The sequence below is a fragment of the Schistocerca americana genome, chromosome 5 (assembly GCF_021461395.2).
Source record: "Schistocerca americana isolate TAMUIC-IGC-003095 chromosome 5, iqSchAmer2.1, whole genome shotgun sequence".
In the NCBI taxonomy this organism is placed as follows: Eukaryota; Metazoa; Arthropoda; class Insecta; order Orthoptera; family Acrididae; genus Schistocerca; species Schistocerca americana.
The window spans coordinates 165,276,320-165,297,069 of NC_060123.1; positions in this window are offsets into that span (position 1 = coordinate 165,276,320).

A 20,750-nucleotide genomic window follows, 5' to 3' on the forward strand; every position below is an offset into this window, starting at 1 on the left:
CGCTTCGTCACACATTTCAAGAGACGTTTTTAGAAGACGAAGCCCCTGAAATCCTGTCGTGTCTACTATCAGCAACAGCTATAGTAGGCAATTTGAAGAGATCGGGTCACTCGGGGCGTCTGCGGCACTCTGTGAAGCAAGAAGCTGTAACTCGGTGGAACAGTACACTGTTAGTGCTCAATTCCGTCATAAGTCAAATTGACGATATTCGAGATCTACTAGAATCCCGGGGGCAATCGACACTCTTAGAAACCTTCCACGAAGGTTGTCGCTTTTGTAACCCCCTTTGAAGAAGCGAGTTTGGATTTTGAAACTGCAAAGATAACAGCGCTAGAACGTATGCTGCCGTGGTACAAGAGTCTGTTACATCATTGTGAACCAATATACAGTGACAACGAGGTAAGAACACTTTCTACAGGTTACAATCCTTTATACAACTGTTGAATTATCAGAGTGCATTATGTATATTGGGTTTCCTTTTCAGCTCATGGCGAAAATAAAAAGGAGAGCAGCATACTTCATCACAGAGAAGTGCAAAATTAAGTCTATCCATTATGTTGCCGCGGTTCTGTGGCCATCACGGCGTCATTTGAAGAGACTCACAGCAGACGAAAAGCAAGCCGCGTATGCTGAAGTTCGACGATTGTACTCGGAACTGCCCGTAATTGGTAAGGTTCATTCACTGAAAGCAATTAGTAAACGAATGTTTGTTTGTCTACTCTGCCATCTTTCGTTAGATCAACATTTATTAGGTCTACAATGTGATATTTGGGAAAAGTTTCGCACAATGCGTTTTGATGTAATTTGTGCGATATATATAAAATGTCACCGCAAATATAGTTGTTTAGTAACCAGTATTTCTAACTACGGTGTATACATATTTGAAGGTGACAGGAATATCTTATGGATGTTTTCATTCAAGTTTAGAGTCTATTCAGAGTCCAAACAGTGACCAAGTTCTTCCCATGAAAACGTCCAGGATGGACTGGAGTTCGGATGAGGACGACGAAGATGGACACACAGTTACTACTAATGAACTCGACAGGTACCTTTCCCTCTCCAAATACGACTGTAGCTGTGCCGAAGGACAAATTTTTCCGTTGTGGAAAACGCACGCGGGGTTATTTCCAAGGCTGTCGGTAGTAGCCGGAAGAGTTCCTTGTATTCCTGCCACTAGTGCCGCCAGCGAGAGAAATTTTAGCCAGGCCGGTATACTTGCTGTCCAGCAAAAGATCGTGCCGGGAATCAGACAAGGTGGATGATCTCTTATTGATCCATCACAATTACGTAAGTATTCGCAACATACCACTTAATTACAAGGAAGGAAACATTCCTCAAACTCTATAAATGTATGATTCCACTTTCACTGACTTCACAGGAAGAAGTTCAAACCGCCAGCTGTAGTAATAGCTCCAGGAAAACAAATGACGCCTGTGTATCAGGGAGCACCAATGACGAAAAACGAATTGTATAGTCATAATTCACTTTTAACGTTATTTACAGGTCATAGTTTGTTCATAAATTAACGTTTGTGCAATAAAATTTCGTGAGTATTGCTTTTAGCTCCGTCATTCATTCCCGATCCTGCATTCAATATTAGTACAACGTATACGTGGCCGAGTTGGGAGATAGGCTACACATAGTCCATGATTACTGTGTTCCCGATTGTCTACCGAACGGAACAGAATACTAAACACAGACATTACAGTTTTTAACGTTACAATTACTGGAACACATGATAACCTCAAAGGCGAAACTCTAGTAGTCTGCGACATATTAACAAACATCAAATTTAACATATACAAGTGTATTATTTAGGTCATAGAAGTGGTAGTAAACAACGAAAGACATTTGTAAAAGAAATAAGTGAGCAGTTAATGTGAAGCGGTGGCCTCTGATCTCAAGGAGTGTGACGAAGCGCCGCTCGCTGGCACTGAGTCCACCGGTTACTGGCGACGGGCCGAGCGTTTGGCGCACTCGGCCGAGCGCTGGCGATCGGCTGCCCACAGCCGGCGGAAGAGGACGCTCGGCCACATACTCCCGAGAGCCAGAGGGGCGAGATGGACTCGCCGGTAAAAATCGGAGATAATGCAGACCTCTAATCTCTAGCTAGGTCGTGGCATATTACATTATTATTAAGTCTAGCGAGGCATGTAAAATCATAGCTTACAAGTAGTACAGTGCCTTAAGGAAAAACGTCGCCTCAACACTATCAAACCACTAATATTAACTAATATTAATGACATATGATAGAATTATAGAGCAATGCAGAGAGAGTGAATAGAGAGTGGAGTTTCAGCTACTTTGGTGACTGCCCTTCGTTTTAAGCAATTATTACGTTTATACCCGAATAGTAGTGACTGATTGAGTAATTAACACTGGAACACCTCTGCAGTGTAGTTGAATACCACTCTTTCACAGGTATAGGTTTGGTGGGGTGACCAACGGACTACTGTCCCTGTCAATAACCAGCACTTGAAATGCCTTCTGTAAGCCTGCTAATCTTTCGCCAAAATATGTCCGTACTGACGAAATTGTCTTATCTAAATCTCAACGTTACTACATCTCAGTCCTGCTCTTACCAATGATAGGGACTTAATTCCATACTTACACATATACAGTCAAACTTGCATAAAACAGATACGAATATAAAATCACAACACAGATAACCTTCTTCTCTGTTATGACTGAATTGTTGTGTACCAGTGCATTGTTTCTACAGTCAATTTTCTCGTGTAAAGTTAAGAACGTTCGTACTGTTACGAACTACTGAATTTACCAAGCGATTTGTAGATAAAAGCAAACAAGGGAAGGAAATGTTTATTGTAAGGTAATTGCTCCAATGTATGGATGTTTATATGACTAATTTAGGTTCTATAACTCAATATTGCCCCGTCGGATGATACAAATGAACGTATCTGTATAGGAAAAACATTGATTTTACAAATGTTAGAGGGTGAATAGGAATGGTTTTGCCCGATGTACTGTATCTATAGTAAATTTTCTTGGGTACGGTTAAGTGTGTTCAAACTGTAATGAATTGTTTAATTTACAGACTGCAGACAACAGTAAAGAAAGAAGGTAAGTGTTAATTGTAAGGTCGTTGCTCCAATGTATGGATTTGTATATAGTGAGTTTAGTTTCTGTAACTGTAGACTGGCGTCGATTCATACGATTGAACATTATACGTTGAAAAAATCTGAATTTACAAACGTTACAGTGCTAGAATAGGATTACTTTATTTCTTTTCAACGAAATTACCGACTGCAAGTGAAGGTCTTATTTGCATGAAAATTTATTATAATTATTATCACTATTTTGAAGTAAGTTACTTAATCACAACGGTCTTTACAGTTATCTGTCTTGAAATGTAAACTACTGCACACTGCCTAGTTCCATAGTAAACACTCACTGTCATGTCGAAAATAATGGCTTTCTCCAATGAGATATCAATGTAAACCCTTTCTGCCTCACCTGGGATGTAACAGAAGCCGCAGGTATCGCTGGAGGTGTAGTGCGTCGGGTACTTCCGGTGAAGCAGAAAGGTGTAAAGATGACAACGAGCTATCTCGTACACGAACAAAGTAATCTTAAAAAGTGTTAGTCAGTCCAATTACCTCTCCGTTGCACATCCTTGCTGAAAAAATTCCATCAGACGTTCAGGTTTTAGTATGCAGATAGGATTTACTGAACTAAGTAAAAAAAGATAAAAAATCACGCAACAGTGGATGACCATGCAAAGAGTTACTTGAATAACCCCAACCTTGCTTATATTTACAAATTTTTGACTGTTACCTTTAATGCGTGCTTTGGTCCTCACAGTAAGTAATTTGACAGTAATGAATATATACGCAGTCTACCTCCTCAAACACGGAAATCAGCAAACTTCCCGTAACTGGTACCATGCAATATGGAAATCAGCAAACGGTAACTTCACGTTACTTGTACCATGCTGCAGTAGTAGTTAGTCAGCTCTGTGTTTCACACGAAATTCCACAATTATTTCCTACATGAATTATTCTCATTCTTTTGATGAAAACCGCATGTGCCCCTTGCCTTTCTGACGTCTCGCAAACCTATGCCTTCTGTTGTCTTCTGCGCCAATCTGCTTAGATAATCTTCAGTCTTGAATCTTGACAATGGTATCTTCGTTCTTGGCCGCCTCTTCTTCGTTGATAATTTCAGATTCAGAGTCCCTACTGAAAATTTAGTAATTCATTACAACACTACCCTCTAAGATAATCTGCTGGAAAGTTCTTCACTTTATCGATTTCAAACTAGTTTCACTGACTGCATACTATAGGTTTCCTCCCCACACTTCACATTCCGACTGCTACCACGAAACAACTGCCTCCTTTCGGCAGAATAACACTCTTACCGCCTACATAAAATGACGCATCCCTTCTGTCCGCGTTTGCACTTCAACAGCCCAGCTTGAAGTGTTCCATTTCATTAGTTACTTCTGCGTAGATAAAAATTTATAGAGATTACTTTTCTCCCTTAGCACAGAAACACAGGTTTTTTTTGTTTTTTGTTTTTTTCAAATACGTCACACAGAAATCACACTACATAAGAAATACATATATTTGGGTTGCGCTTTCTTTAAATTTGTGGCGATATATACGTAAACATATAAACAAAAAATATGTGACGCCCGTTTCATTAAAATACATTGTGTTATTTAGCTGTGGAGAAAATATCTGCTACAAATGGAATATGAAAATTATGTAGATGTTGATGCTGCTCAGCTGGGCTTGGATAGCGGAGCCTAATAGAAGCCTGTAGGTATTGTACTCCATAGTCTGGTACCGCGCGCCGCGGAATTAGAATCCGCGCCAGACGTCATGGACGTCGAAGACCCCTAGAGGTCTCTGCGCCATTGCGCCGTAAGCTGTGGCGGCGCGCGCCTCCTGTCCCGATTTTAGTGTGAGGGCGCCACAGTGGAACACGTGCTTCTAGCGGCCAATAGCGGCGGCCCCGATAGACTACTTAAGCGCCTGCCTTTCGCTCAGCCAGCTGGGGGTTGAATCCCTCTACCATCCTCCACAACTACAAATCCTTATTCTGTCCCATCCTCGGTTATGCGAGTCTCGCCTAGATATCTGCCACCCCCCCCACCCCCAAAAAAATTCTGTAAGTCCCTACAGATCCTTGAGCGCCATGCACTCCGCCTCGCCTTCCATATACGCCTCCCGTCCCCCACGTGGTTCCTCTATGACCTCATTCCTTTCCCCCATCTGTTCCTGTTCCTCGAACATATCTGCATACTCTACACCTCCCGCCGCCTTGATCCCCCTCACCCCCTGGTTGCTCCTCTCCTCTCCCATCCCTGCCCCCCCCCTACCCTCCATCTCTAGACCCTTCATTTCCTTTCCCAGGGTGGCTTCCATCAACTTCCCCTCCCGGATTATGCCCTCTCTCCCTCCATCTATCCCTCCCATCAACTCTAATCCCCACCCCCCTCCTTTCCTCCGTCCTTTCGCTGGGCTCCCTCTTCCCCCCATTCCATCCTGTTTTCCTCCCCACCAAACCTCTCCCTACCTCCCTTCTCCCCCCCCCCCCCCCCCCCACCGAGTCCTTTTGTATTCCCCTCCTCTGCCTTCCCCACTCCCTGTCGCGTCTGCCCAGCACCCGCCCACACCTCTTATGGGACCTCATCCTCCATCGGCTCCTTTCCCGCCTCCCCCCTTCGCTTTTCCTCTCCTTCCCCCCCTTTTTTATTTTTCCATCATCTGTCCAGTTTTCCCCACCTGCTCTCGGCTGTGGTATGACACATTTGCCTACTTTTTAGTGCAGTGTTTCAATGCCTGTTCAGTGTTGTTCGTCTTTCTCATGTTGCAAACAGAAACCATACTGTCGCTAGGTGTGAATTTTATATCTTTTGCGAACAGAAACCAGACTGTCTATTGTTTTACCTGTCTGCTTCGTATGTATTTTATCATCCCTCTGTTCTTTGTTTTAAGTTCCACGTTTTTTTTCCCTGTTACTCTTTAAGTCTCCAATTTTATTTCCTGGTTTTATTATTTATTCTCTTCATCTTTTTAACGAAGTCTGTAGGCTGAAGAGCGGCATGCTAAGCTGCTGCCAGCCCGCCCCCTTCAGTGGGAATTGAAATTTAATTTAAAAAAAATCAGCCAGCCAGTCTAATTTCGCGTACGTCTGCGGACACATCGCCTCGCGTTAGACAGCTTACTTACTTTCTTGTTCTGTGTACGAGTGGATGTGTTCGTTAGTTTTCCTAGTGACTCCGTTGTTCGATCTGGTTGTTCTTCGTTCTGTCCATCGTTGGTCGTGTCCGTCCTGTCACGTTGTGTTGTTGCTCGCGGGCCTCTCCGCGTGTCCCACCGTGCTTTCCGTCATTTCAACCCCGCGACCGTCCCGGTCGCAGTTACAACACATAGGAGCCGTGCTCCCAGTTCTTCGCTTATCAGTGCTAAGTGATATTTCAAAATGCAGCCTGTGAGACCTAAAAATGTCACTTGGAGTCAACAGTTCTTTGTGAGTTGTCATTTTCTGTTGCTTATAGTACTGCAGTAGTAGTACTTTTTGTACTATTCGCATAAAAGCATTTTATGTCACGTGACAGTGTATAAGACAGTTTGATAGATCTAATCCGAATAAAAATATTTTGCGAGCAATATAGAAATAAATTTATACATTTCTAATGTCTAGAAACGTTGACTGCCTCATTTAAATCCGTGTGGAGTATATTAAAAAATTCCTTATAATTTTACTTCTGTACTACAGCACTGAAGGATATGTCTTAATATACCGGGGACTGATGACCTCAGATGTTAAGTCCCATAGTGCTCAGAGCCATTTCTTAATATACCCTTTGGGGCAGTTCCACCTCTGAAACTTTCAAGTTTGAGCGCTTCTGCGTTTATCTCTGCCAGAGGTAAATATTCGCATAGTGGACGAGGTAGCCTCTGGGTCCAGAAGCCATTACTTGTGCTGACTTCTAACTTGTTAATAGACTGCCTTAATCACTCCCCATCTCTATATCTTAAAGTATTAGACCATACTAGTGCATTATGTGAGCCACAAATGTACAAGCCCATATGTTCTGCAACCAACTGAGAGTTTCATACTGACGGTTCTTCCCTTTGGGTCACATATCAAAATATCGTCCTTTAACACTTGTGTGTATGTGTGTGTGTGTGTGTGTGTGTGTGTGTGTGTGTGACACAGGATGGTTGACTGCTGAAACGTCTCTGTGGGAACTGTAATTAGTGTAATGCTACTTTCGCGGTCTCTACAGAAACGATATGAAGAGGGTATAGTACATTACACTCACTTCATATTGCTCCTAAACTTTTGTAAATAGGAATTGGCAAGATAGGTGACACACCAAGACGCGTTGCCCAGTTTAGATTTTCAGACTTGCTCTGCCGTATAGCGAGGGAAACGACGAACATTCGTTCAGTATACGCCGTTAGTCGACCTACGTATTTACGACTGAACCTACGTGATTAGCCTAGTTGATGTTCCTGCTAATCATGCACTTCGATATCAGTACGAGCTTATAGATTCCTGTTGTGACTCTCTATTATTGTTGCCATAGTAAGCTTCGTGGGACAGCATGATGGAACATTAAAGTTTTGTAAATGACCAAGTATTGACTGTTACATTTCAAATACCTAGATTTCACTTGACCAAAGCTGGAGTACGTGCCCTTGAAGGAAGCAAAACGGAGGGCAGTGAAAGGTTCTGTGAAGAATTGAATAATGAAATGATTAATGTTTGTGAAATAATCTTCTAGTACCAGGATAGCTGAAAGCCCCACTGAGTAAACTACCGTCCAAAGAAGTTACAAGTGCATTTGGTGAACATATTTTTAACGGTACTGGACTGAAGCTGAGACTGTTCGCAGTATTTTAACAAATTGAGGATAACAAGATACTAAGGTTAAAGGATATGAGAAAGCTCACCTGGTGTGAAAGGAGATGCACATCGCTGACTTACTGTGCCATTACTAATGCAAAGTTATCATCGCAAGTGAGATACGTAACATACCACTGAGGAAGTGATACATCAACGAATCATTACATACTAATATAAAAAAACACGAGCGTTGCCCAGAAAGTAGTGCACCGAATTTTTTTCTTCGACAGTTCGTTATTAAACGTAATGAGGATTACACACACGAAAGAAAGGTGTTTTATCTACACGCTCTATTTTTCCACGAAATCAACATTCCGTTCTACGGCCTTCCTCCAGCGTTAAACAAGGGAGTGTCTGCCCTGTCGGTACCAATCCATGTTCTGGTTGCAGAACCGGTGCTTCACTGTGTGAATCACATCCTCATCGTCCTCAACATGTCTTCCACGAATGGCATCCTTAATGGCCAAAAAAAGTGGAATTCCTGGGGGTACGTTTATTTTGCGATGTGTTCAGCAGTCTTCTGACTTGTGTGGGGCCGGCCAGAGTGGCCGAGCGGTTCTAGGCGCTACAGACTGGAACTGCGTGACCGCTACGGTCGCAGGTTCGAATCCTTCGTCGGGGATGTATGTGTGTGATGTCCTTAGGTAAGTTAGGTTTAAGTAGTTCTAAGTTCTAGGGAACTGATGACCTCCGAAGTTGTCCCGTAGCGCTCAGAGCCATTTCAACCATTTTTTGATCTTCCCGACCGCTGAAAATCGTGGATCTCGCCGAACCGCCTTCTTATCGCAAACCATCAGTGCTCAGAGACTAACTGTAATTCTGTCGTCAGCAGATGCTCATAGAATTTGCACAAGCGTTTGTGAATATTTCCCACTGTTTCTTTCTATGTAAGGCTGAATGAAGAATTGTTTAAAATATACTTGTTATAACTAAAGTGTATAAAACTTCATTCGAAAGGAGGTTGTCTGGTTACCAACAAAAACGAGAGGCTAGCTGAGTTATTCATGATTAATTGGATAATGAAGGGAATGGGAATACAAGCTGTTAAATATATTAGTTAAAAGCTTTACGTTGAAACAGGAAGTACAGGTAGAAAAATGGATTAAGGATATTAAATGAACTCCTTGCACACGCAATAAGAGGCTACAAATCAGCTCATCTACAATAGCTACAACAAAAGTGCATGTAGAAAGGGAGACATCAAGGGATGAACAAAATTATGTCGAAAAATTCTGTAAGGAAAGCTCGCCGAGCGGCTTGAGAATCATTTATCAGCACCGTTGGCAAGAAATAATGTCCTATCAAGTGCTTGTGTACCTAGACAGTGAAGAAGGAGCTGTAGCCAATACGAATTTAATCGAAGGTTAATAATATAGAGTTCAGTTGTTTAACAGATCCCTGGTAAAGCAAGAAGATATCGATGAGCCAATTTACGGAACTGTAGATCCCATTACCTTAGAGAAATTGAAAAACAGAATTAAAGGAAATGAAGAATAGTGGGACTACCGCAGAAAACGAAATAAAATAAGAATTGTGGAGATAAGGGGGCCCCATACTAAACAAAGGTCAGTGAGTGTAATTAACAGATGTTGGAGAGTGTATTAGGTCCCAAGAACCTATCTACATGTCTATTTTATGCATTTGTTTCAAAAAATGTGCTAGAACCGAGTGTGAAAATTGCACGGTGATAATGCGTTAGAACATTAAGAAAAGGCAACTATGGATCACAAGATGCGTTTTGTTACTAGAAGATGAAAACGACTATAGAAAGCGGGTGATGCTCTCCGGATGCCACTTTCAAAACAAATAACGGAATACTTGTGTAGCTTTTGGAACTTACGAAAGAGCATTCGACCAAATAAGTAGGGAAAAATTATCAGGAATCATGCCTCAAAATGGATATCCTACAAAGATGACTAAAGTACTGTTACAATATCTCTAAGCACTATGGGACTTAACATCTGAGGACATCAGTCACCTAAACTTAGAACTACTTAAACCTAACTAACATAAGGACAGTTCACACATCCATGCACGGGGCAGGATTCGAACCTGCGACCGTAGCAGCAGCGGCCGACCGACTAAAGTACTAAAATCTATACATAAATGTTCAATAATCCGTGTATATGTCGGAAATTGAAGGTATGGCGAAAAGATATGTGTAAATCAAGGTGTATCGTAAGGTTGTAACTGGCCTCCTATGTAATTTACATTTTGTATGGAAGATTTAACGCCATGCAAATGGCAGTGTATATGTTACAGAAGTTATCTGAATGTCATGATTTGAAAGTTTCCACAAGTAAGACCAAACCAACGATCTTCAGAGGTAAACTTAATGTAAGAACGAATATTGTATAGTGTTACTGTACCGAAACGAGTTTCAATTGAAGGTGAAAAACATTTTAAAATCTAATTACGGAGGCTTCAGGAAACAGGTAGTACAACTAATAGAACCTTAAAATGTAACATACCATCAGACATCCGAAAAAAAGATCATCAACTCAATTCCGAAAATAGCAAATGCAAAAACAAATGCACAGTCAGCTGAACAGTTCGAGCATACAAGCTATTGATAAGAATAATAAACAGAAGAATGGAAAATTGAGGATCAGTTAGGCGACAATCGGTTTTGCTTTAGGAAAGGGAAAGGCACCAGTCATAGTTCTCACGTTACACCTGATAATGTAACGAAAGTTGAAGAAAAATCAGGTACCGCCGACAACATTTATCTAACTAGAAATAGCGTTTGACAATGTAAAATGGTGCAAGATGTTTGAAATTCTGAGAGAAATATGGGTAAGCTATAAGGAGAGACAGTTAATATAAAATGTGTGCAAGAGGCAAGTGTCAATAATAAGAGTGGACGACTAGGAACGATGTGCTTGGATAAAAAATGGTGTAAGACAAGGATCTAGTCTTTCACCTCTACTTTTTAATCTGTTCCGCAATATCCTTTCTTTCAAGAGTGCTTGTCCTGCATGGTTCACAGGAGAGCTTCAGTAAAATTTGGAAGGTGGGAGACGAGGTACTGGCGGAAGTAAAGCTGTGAGGACGGGTCGTGAGTCGTGCTTGGGTATCTCAGATGGTAGAGCACTTGCCCGCGAAAGGCAAAGGTCTCGAGTTCGAGTCTCGGTCCGGCACACAGTTTTAATCTGCCAGGAAGTTTCATATCAGCGCACACTCCGCTACAGAGTGAAAATCTCATTCTGTATTTAGTAACTCCGCTTTAGTGGCACCATAATAGGTAACATTTCCATCACTATCGCACAGTGACGGTATTGACTGTTTCTTTGCCACTGGTGTACTTTACATACGACCAGAATCTCTTTGAGTTTTCTACCATATTTTGAGACAACGTTACATTGTGGAAACTATTAAAACCATCTCGCATTGACGTCCGCACTAAATTTTGAGTTTCCGTGAAACTTAACCAGTCTTGGGGATTTGGCGCTCTTCTGAATTTGGCATGCTTTTCTCGTTGCTTCTTCAGCAGCCTTTTGACGTGTTTTGTGTACCATGGTGGATCAGCCCCGCCTCTTATTAACTTATGCAGTATAAATCTATCTATTGCTGTCGATACTCTATCTTTGAATTTGAGCCATATGTGGTCTACACTTACATAATTAGCTTGGAAGGAATGCAGACTCTCTCTTAGGAAGGCATCAAGCGAATTTTTATCTCCTATTTCAAATAGATATATTTTAGGTTTATTTTTAGTGTTTTTGGTTCTTATGGTCTTGAGCCTCGCTACAGTGACCTTGTGTTCACTAATCCCTGTATCCGTCATGACGCTCTCTATTAGGTCAGGATTATTTGTGGCTAAGAGGTCAACTGTGTTTTCGCAACATTTACAGTTCGTGTGGGTTCATGAACTAATTGTTCAAAGTAATTCGCAGAGAAAGCATTTCGTAGAATTTCGAAAGATGTTTTCTGTCTTTCACCGGCTTTGAACAAGTATTTTCCCCAACAAATCGAGGGTAGATTGAGATTTCCACCAATTATAACCGTATGAATGGGGTACTTATTTGTAATGGGATTCAAATTTTTTTTCAACCGCTGGTGGAAGTGAAGGAAAATTAAATGATCTGCAGAATCGAATAAACAGTCTAATGAGTACAAAATATTGATTGGGAGAAAATCGTAGAAAACCCAAAATAATGAGAAGTATCAAAAATGAGAACAGGGAGAAACTTAACATCGGAATTCATGGTCGCGAACTAGAATTCTGCTACCTAAGCAGCAAAATAATCCATGACAGACAGAGTTAGGAGGACGACAGGAGCAGGTTAGCTCTGGCAAAAAGGACATTCCTGGTCAAGAGAAGTCTTACTAGTATGAAGCGTTGGCCTTAATTTGAGGAGGAAATTCCTGAGTACATACGTCTTGAGCACAACATTGTATGGTAGTGAACGATAGGCAATGGCAAAAGCGAAACATGGAAAGTCAAAGCGTTTGAGATGTGGCTTTTCGGACGAATGTTGAAAATCGTCTTTACTGATATGAGGGTCTTATCCGTAGAATTGTGGAAGCAAGAAACGTAAGGAAAACGCTATTAAGAAGAAGGAGCTCAGTGACAGAAAATTTGTTAAGGCTACCTCCATAGTATAAGACGTATCTGTAGAAGGTACTCATTCAGCAAATATTTGAGGATGTAGGTTGGAAGTGCCACATCGAGATAAAGACGTTACCGCAGTGTAAAAAATAAAAAAAAAACAAAAATAAAAAATGATACGAGCCAAATTCTACAAAGAAATTGCTGTGTCGGCTTATCTAGGGATATGAAACACAGACGTATATAAAACCTGATACAAACAAATTGCTGGATGCGAAAATGAGATTTTTGGTAACAGTAAAAGGATGCATTCTGTCAAAATTGCAATTAAATAAAGAACTGGAGTACTAGGAAAAATAGGTTAGGAAGTAGCGACTGTCAACTATAAAAATAATTCCAGGCAGCACGTTCATAGATTACTGAAGGAGAGGATACCACAAACAGCACTGTACTATAGGTCTGAGGGAGGAGGTTATCCGACAAGATCAAAGCAGTGATGATCTCATATATTTTGAAGCTGCAAATGGCAAACGAGTGCAAAAGAAGTCTATCTCCTTTCTTCGTTTTCTGGATAGCACTAGTGTGTAAATCTTAACTTTTTTAGACCATTCTTAATCAATATATAGTATAACAGTGCGTGTACACGCGCGTGCCGTTAAAACTCAGAAACGATTCCCAATGCGAAGGAGTTATATCGTGTGGTCACTCTCTATGCACCAGCAATGAGAAAGATTCCTGTATTCACCTCAATGGCGTGCTTTTGAAGATATAAGAGTTGGGTAGTTTTGGCCTCTAGGAATTTCTAGAATATTCCAGAACATTCTAGAGTATTCGGGAACATCCCAGAGCACTCTAGAATATTCAAGAGCATTCCACAACATTCTGAAACGATCCAGAATTTTCTGCAGTGATCAGGAATGTTCTGGAATGTTTCTGGAATAGTTGGGAACATTCGGGACGATGCCAGATGTTGGTGCAATATTTCAGGAGGATCTCGAATATTGTGGAATGTTCTGGAACGTTGTAGACAATACGAAACCCTTTTGAAATGATCTTTAACTAACGACTGTTGTTGTTACCCATTAGTAGGGATATATAAAGCAAGACCCATCGCGAGTTCGAACGTCAGTTTCTTATCAGTCGGGATCATCTCGGAACATACCAGATTATTGTGGAAAATCACAGAACACTCTCGAATATTGTGGGTTGTTCTGGAACTTTGTGGACGATTCGAAGCCTTTTGGAGTGTTATTAAATTCACCATTGGTGGGGCTACCCATTGGTAGGGACGAATAAAGCAAGACCCATCGTGGGCTCGAACTCCAGTTCTTATCAGTGACGAATGGAGGAACCGAAATAGTAGTGCATTGAGTGAACAAAAACAAACAGTGAAGTGTGAGTAGTCAGAGCGATGCTGTAACTGAATATAAATCTAAAATAAAATGTGACAAGTGTGTAAAGTGTACTGGGTGTAATCGTTAGAGAAAGGTTGATTTGATATGTAATTTACTCACTGCCCAAACGTGAAAGATGAGGAGATCTTGCTGGTTATGAAACAAGGCGGCGAAAACAAACAGAATATTAAAAAAAGAAGCGTAAGAAGAGAGCGAGGCACGTTTAAGTTCCCAATGAACGAGAATGAGCACCCTGAAAAGCAGAGAAACCGAAGAATAACGAAATGAACGGATTAAAGAACCAAGAATTGCAGCACAATCTTATAATAAAAGACGGTGAACTGAAACCAGCCATGAAAATATCACACCACGAGAAGTGTGGGCGAGGAGAAGTAAACTGAACAGCGTAACGAATGAAGCATTCCAGTGGGACCCTACGAAAGAATTTAACCTGCACAAACACGTCTTAATCGGGAGAATTGACAACATCTGCCAATTTTAGAGTAGAGAAACACGAGGATCTGTCCATGAATGCAAAAATTCAATTACCACCACTGGAAACACCTCCGCAGGAGTTTTAACTTTACATGACCGGGGACAATCCAGAATCAAAACACTTTGTGCATAATATAACAGCTTATAGCTACTGCTTCCAAATGATTTCATTCGGTGTCACTTCCATCAGCTCCAACTGAGATCAAATCGATTACGTTTTTCCATCCAAGGACAAATCAGAAACAACGTGGGGTCATTACCACCACACCAACGAGCGCCATAGATTTATGCAAGTATATTTTGTTGGAAATGAAGTAGTAAAAATCAACGATGCACAAATATCAGTGGAGTGAGACGAGAACCACTCTGCGGAGTAGTACGGAGTATCTTACACAAATACGCTCAGTTGATTCACATATACAAAGCAGCATTAGACCGAATGGCTTCCGATGACCCTAAACTTATAATGCGAGGCTACAAAAAACCATATGGAAAGCACGAACGTCGATTTAGTGCACCTCAGATAGACGAAACCGTCACCGTAATTCTGGACAATGATAGCACAAGCCGTGATATAACTATATAACGGAGAAGAGGGACTGCAACATATTGCAAAGACACGCGGTTCATTTGGTAACCCCCAATATCGATTAATATCTGTGTTTATAGAGGATCGATATCGTTTCAAAATGAAATAAATCCAACCAGAAACAGGCCTGGAAGAAAGAAAAATGTCACTCAAAAGTGGTTCTGTGTTTACCTCTTAGCGATCAGATACAAGGACACATACAACCACATTCTCACTGCTCGACATTTATTCCAAAAACTCCTGGTTGACTTGTATGCAAAAAGAGAAGCGGAATGGATGCTTTACATAAGGCTGAATCACAAGAAATTACGCAAGGAAGAACTCATCCACCTTATAGACGCAATCACAGTGGTAATCATACCCTCTTCATAAATAAGAAGTCCGAGACACATGCAGAGGTACGCTCAAGATGTCCTCCTCTACATAAGAAAATATGGACTACCAAACCTTTTCATAACATTCACATACGACACGTCGTGGCCAGATATCAAAGAATAACTAAAATAGGCCTACAGATAAGCCCCCATGCATCGACACGGCATAATAGCCCGAGTTTTCTGACAAAAATAAATAAGATTTATTGAAGTCATCACGAAATAGATTATCTTTGGAATTGTTGGATGCTGGGTGTGCACAATCGGATGGTAAAACCAAAGACTACCTCACTCACTCAATCTTATAGGGCTACACGGTAGAATTCATCCCACGGGTATCGACAAAAATCATCCAAGCCGAGTTTTCTAATCCACAAGAAGATCCGACTTTGGGTGGGCTTAGTGACATCTTTGAACGGACATAGGGAATGTGTCTGTGATAAAATGTCTACAGTCAACGTCTATCTTCAGGAGTTATGGAAACCGGGATGATGGAAAACTTCTTTTGATGTATTTCGTATTCACCAGCGTAACCTGATCATCAACATAAAAGACCTATCGTCTATCTCGATGGGCAGATGTCTTTCATATTTTTATATATATTGAAGAGTGTGGGAAATAATGGACGCTCTTTTCTACTCCTTGTGTGAATCTTCTCGTTCCTGTACTAATGGTTGGACCGAAGTGTATCTCCTTACATTTTTATCATCAATCAGACTTTGAACGGATTTTATTAAACGCTGTGGAAAGTTATACGCTCTAAAATCTTCCGTTAGTTAGATTCCCCTCCCAGATGAAGGTCTTTATGATTTTCTGTTATCTGCTGTATAGGAACAACAAAGTCTGTTCATGGTTTCTCCGGTCTAAAGGCATTTCTTTATTCTGCCAGAAAACGCGATGTTAATGCAATTAATCCTCTGGAAAGTATCTTTCCATACATCTTATGCCAAAAATTTAATAGGGTTATATACATCTGTAGCTATTACAGTCGTTTCAGCCTCATTTTTTCTTAAATATTGGTAAGACTACCGAGCTCAGTCAATCGTCCGGAACGAGGTATTTCTTAGAGAATAAATTTATAAAATTTAGAAAAACGGTCCAAGACATTATAGTATGAGGGTTCTTGTTTCAGGCAGTACTTTTATTCAAAATTTTCAGTTCATTGGCTCACTGCAGCAAGCAGAAGTAACTCTTTCCGCTAAGTAGCACCTCAGAATACAGCAGTAGCGAGTGATATGCAGTTTCCGACTCAGGTTAATTGGGGTCCATGTGCCACAATAGCAAGTCGTTGGAGCGAGATGTGCATGAGCTATGAGAGATAGTCTTGCTTGACTGCCAATATGTAGGCGAACCTCGTACATTTAGGCGTGAAACTCAGCACTTCATTAGATTAAATAGCAGTTACGAATGCCCTCTTTTGGCACAGTAAATGCTACGAGAAGCTTTGTGACATTAGAGCTCTAAGGCGGCGTTACCATCATGCAATAATCCATTTAAAACCGTAAAAATGAATATTGCTAAGTTACCAACTATGTACAGTAAAGTACGACGGTTTTACAAACTGTTCAAAAAATTTCAGCTGCTCATCAAGCCTAGTCAGATTGTGATAGGAAGTGCCCAGAGTCTATTGTGATATCTGGGAATTGTAGATAGGACTGAAAGTTGTGAGTGAGGTCTGATACTACTTTTGATTATTTTTCTATAACTGTAAAAGAACTGATAGGTCTCATTTCGGATGTAGTCAATCATCAGGTCCTGTTCGAAATTAATAACGCATGTTTGTGTTGCAAATGCCAATGTATACAGGAACGTATTAGCACAGGCACGATAATTTGGAAAACAATATTCCCATTTCACACCAAAAATACACTTGCGTCCAAAATTAAAGCAACAGACGGTAATTTTGCAAGGTTGCGTTTATTTTGCCACAGTTCAATATGAATAGGTGATAGAAAAGTAAAAACAACGTAAGGAGTACAGAGTGTAAACAACTGCAACGTACATAACACTGACGAAAATATTCTTCGTTAATTCCAACTTCAAAAATTTGAACACACATTGCGACAACTGGTTAATGTTCCCACTACGGGGAGTGAACACCTGTGGCTGCAAAGCAGGCGTCACAGCGACAGAGCATGCCGTGAAAAACGTCATCAATGTCACGCTGAGGCAATAACGCCCAGTCGTCCTGCAGAGCTGCTCGCAAGTCTTGGAGAGTCATTGGTGGATGTACACGTGATGCAACACGTCTCCGTAGTGTATCCCATACATCTTCCATAAAATTAAAATGGGGAGAGCGAGCAGTCCACCATGTGCATGCAGTGTCTTCCTTTTCCTAGAACTACTCTTTCTCTATGAGGTCGATCATTACATCACGAGGAAGAAGAAAGAAGACAGCGGCAGCAAGCGTGGCGAGGACAACCAAGCTTCAGTCCGGAGCTGCGCTGCTGCTACGGTCGCAGGTTCGAACCCTGCCTCGGGCGTGGATGTGTGTGATGTCCTTAGGTTAGTTAGGTTTGAGTAGTTCTAAGTTCAATGGGATTGATGATCTCAGATGTTAAGTCCCATAGTGGTCACAGCCATTTGAACGATTTTTGAGCACTACAACTTACACGCCATCTATCGTAAGACATACAGTCAGCACGGATTCAGAAAATATCGTTCTTGTGAAACACAACTAGCTCTTTATACTCATGATGTAATAAGTGCTATCGACATATGATGTTAAATTTATTACGTATTTTTAGATTTCCAGAAGGCTTCGACACCGTTCCTGACAAGCGTCTTCTAATCAAACGGCGTGCCTACGGAGTATCGCCTCAGTTGTGCGACTGGATACGTGACTTCCTGTCACAAAGATCACAGTCCGTAGTAATAGACGGAAAGTCATCGAGTAAAACAGAAATAGTATCCGGGGTTCCCCAAAGAAGTGCTATAGGCCCTCTACTGTTCTTGATCTGTATTAACAACACAGGAGACAATCTGAGTAACCGTCTTAGATTATTTGCAGATGATGCTGTCATTTACCGTCTTGTAAAGTCATCAGATGATCAAAACGACTTGTAAAATGATTAAGATAAGGTATCTGTATGGTCGAAATTGATCTTGAATAAAGAAAAGAGCGAGGTTATTCACATGAGTTCTAAAAGAAATCAGCTAAATTTTAGTTACGCGATAAGTCACACAAACCTGAGGGCTGTAAATTTAATTAAATACTTAGGAATTACAATTACAAATAACGTAAATTGGAACGATCACATAGATAATATTGTGATTAGAGCAAACCAAAGACTGCGATTCATTGGCAGAACCCTTAGAAGGTGCAACAGGTCTACCAAAGAGACTGCTTAGACTACGCTTGTCCGCCCTATTCTGGAGTACTGCTGTGCGGTGTGGGATCCTCATCACGTGGGACTGACGGATGACATCGAAAAAGTACAAAGAAGGGCAGCTCGTTTTGTATTATTGTGCAATAGCGGAGATAGTGTCACAGACATGATACGTGAATTGGAGTGGCAATCATTAAAGCAAAGGCGTTTTTCGTTGCGACGGGACCTTCTCATGAAATTTCAATCACCAGTTTTCTCCTCCGGTTGCGAAAACTTTCTGTTGGCACCCACCTACATAGGGGAAATGATCATCACGATAAAATAACAGAAATCAGGACTAGCACGGAAAAATTTACGTGGTAATTTTTCCCGCGTGCCGTTCGAGCGTGGAACGGTAGAGAGACAGCGTGACGGTGTTTCATTGAACCCTGTGCCAGGCACTTTATTGTGAATAGCAGAGTAATCACGTAGATGTAGATGTAGGTTATCTACGTGGTGCTACATTAATTCGTCTGATGGCTGTCAGTATGTCACATCACTATGTTACGTGAATGCAGAAACGTCATGCTCCCAAATGTCGAACGGTTTCTCTGTCACAGAATTGTAATTATATTGCATTGCGGTACGTCTGAACAGTTTGCCTTTGAATCCTTTTTGCCTGTGTCAGTACGTGTTTATATGCATTCCCATTTTTTAAGGGTTACGTCTGAAACTCGATGTGAAAATAAAGGAGGCCCACTGACATCTAGCGACTAGTTTTTGCAACCTCTCAGCTTTTGCAGAGTCACATAAAAAATAACCCAAGTATGATACATGTACCAGTCGTCTTAATAACGCTCTCGGTTTTAAATAACCCTTCGTGACAAATAGTGTGAACTACTTCGTTGTAAACTCTTTTACAGCGGTCGCTAATTAACGCACCATAAGGGCATCACAGGGCTTATTTGAAATAGATCAGCTGTCCACAGTTCCTTTTGTAATCACAGGTCGCCTGTTTCATCTCCAAGAAAATCATTGTGCTACAAGAACGGCTTAGAGGAACGACATCGGCAAGAGATTCACAGAGAACAGAATCCCACGCGTCGATTCGTTGCGGTAGTTCTAGAAAAGTTAACTTTACATACGAACTGTCGTGCAAGATGATCTGCCCGGTTCCCTATACGGTACCTGCATAACGTTCTACGAATTCGTGATTAAACTGAGAAACGTTTACGGGGGTTTGGTACCACGAGAGGATCTAGAAAATAACTTCCCTTGTGTGGGGATAATCCCGTTGGTAAAATGTGTAGTGGGTAGTAAAGGACTTGCAATTATACTTCATGTACTGTGCCTGAAACAAACTGGGAATTAAAACCAACTGAAATATGGGCTTGCAGGTAGTAACGTCGAGTTACAATTGTGCGCATCGCGGAGTGGGAAAATTGTGTCTGACAGTTTAATATGGTCGAGTAGCGGAAATTTTAAATCGCATCCGAGGATTATCAACGTATCGCGAGTGAAACATAACGGACAGTAATCAAGAAGACATCACGAGGAGGGAGAAAGAAGACAGCGGCAGCAAGCGTGGCGAGGACAACCACGTAACCAGAGGAATAACTGGTTAGCCGCAGTGGTCCGGATTTCGATGCACGGTCACAAAGTCGTCACATTTTTCAAACATCTGCGTTGTCCGGACAGCAATTAAACGTACCTAACATAAATTTAAGTTTATCTTAGATGCAGTTAGACGTAAATAATAATTTTATCGTGTAGAAGTACACTACTGTGGAGTGTTGCGACGAGCCGAAAGTCAGAATGAGTGATGTGATGGAAAGGATAGAGCAGAACATGGATGAAGAAATTTAAATGCCGACAAATAGTTTGTGTAACTTGTACCAACTGGTGAAATCTAATGAATGCCAGGAATGTAGACTAAATTATTTGAAGGAAAATTAGTAGCAGGAAACGTCTCAAGTTTGCCCTGGGCCCAAAAGGTAAGGGAACTAAAGCAAACAGGAAGTTATCAATGAGGATATTGTTACTACAATCGAAAACATATAAATGTAGTTCGAGGAAAATTTATTGAAATAACAGAAATTAACGATGCAACTAACAACAAGTTAGAAGAATCTTCTAGGAATATTAACGATAAAT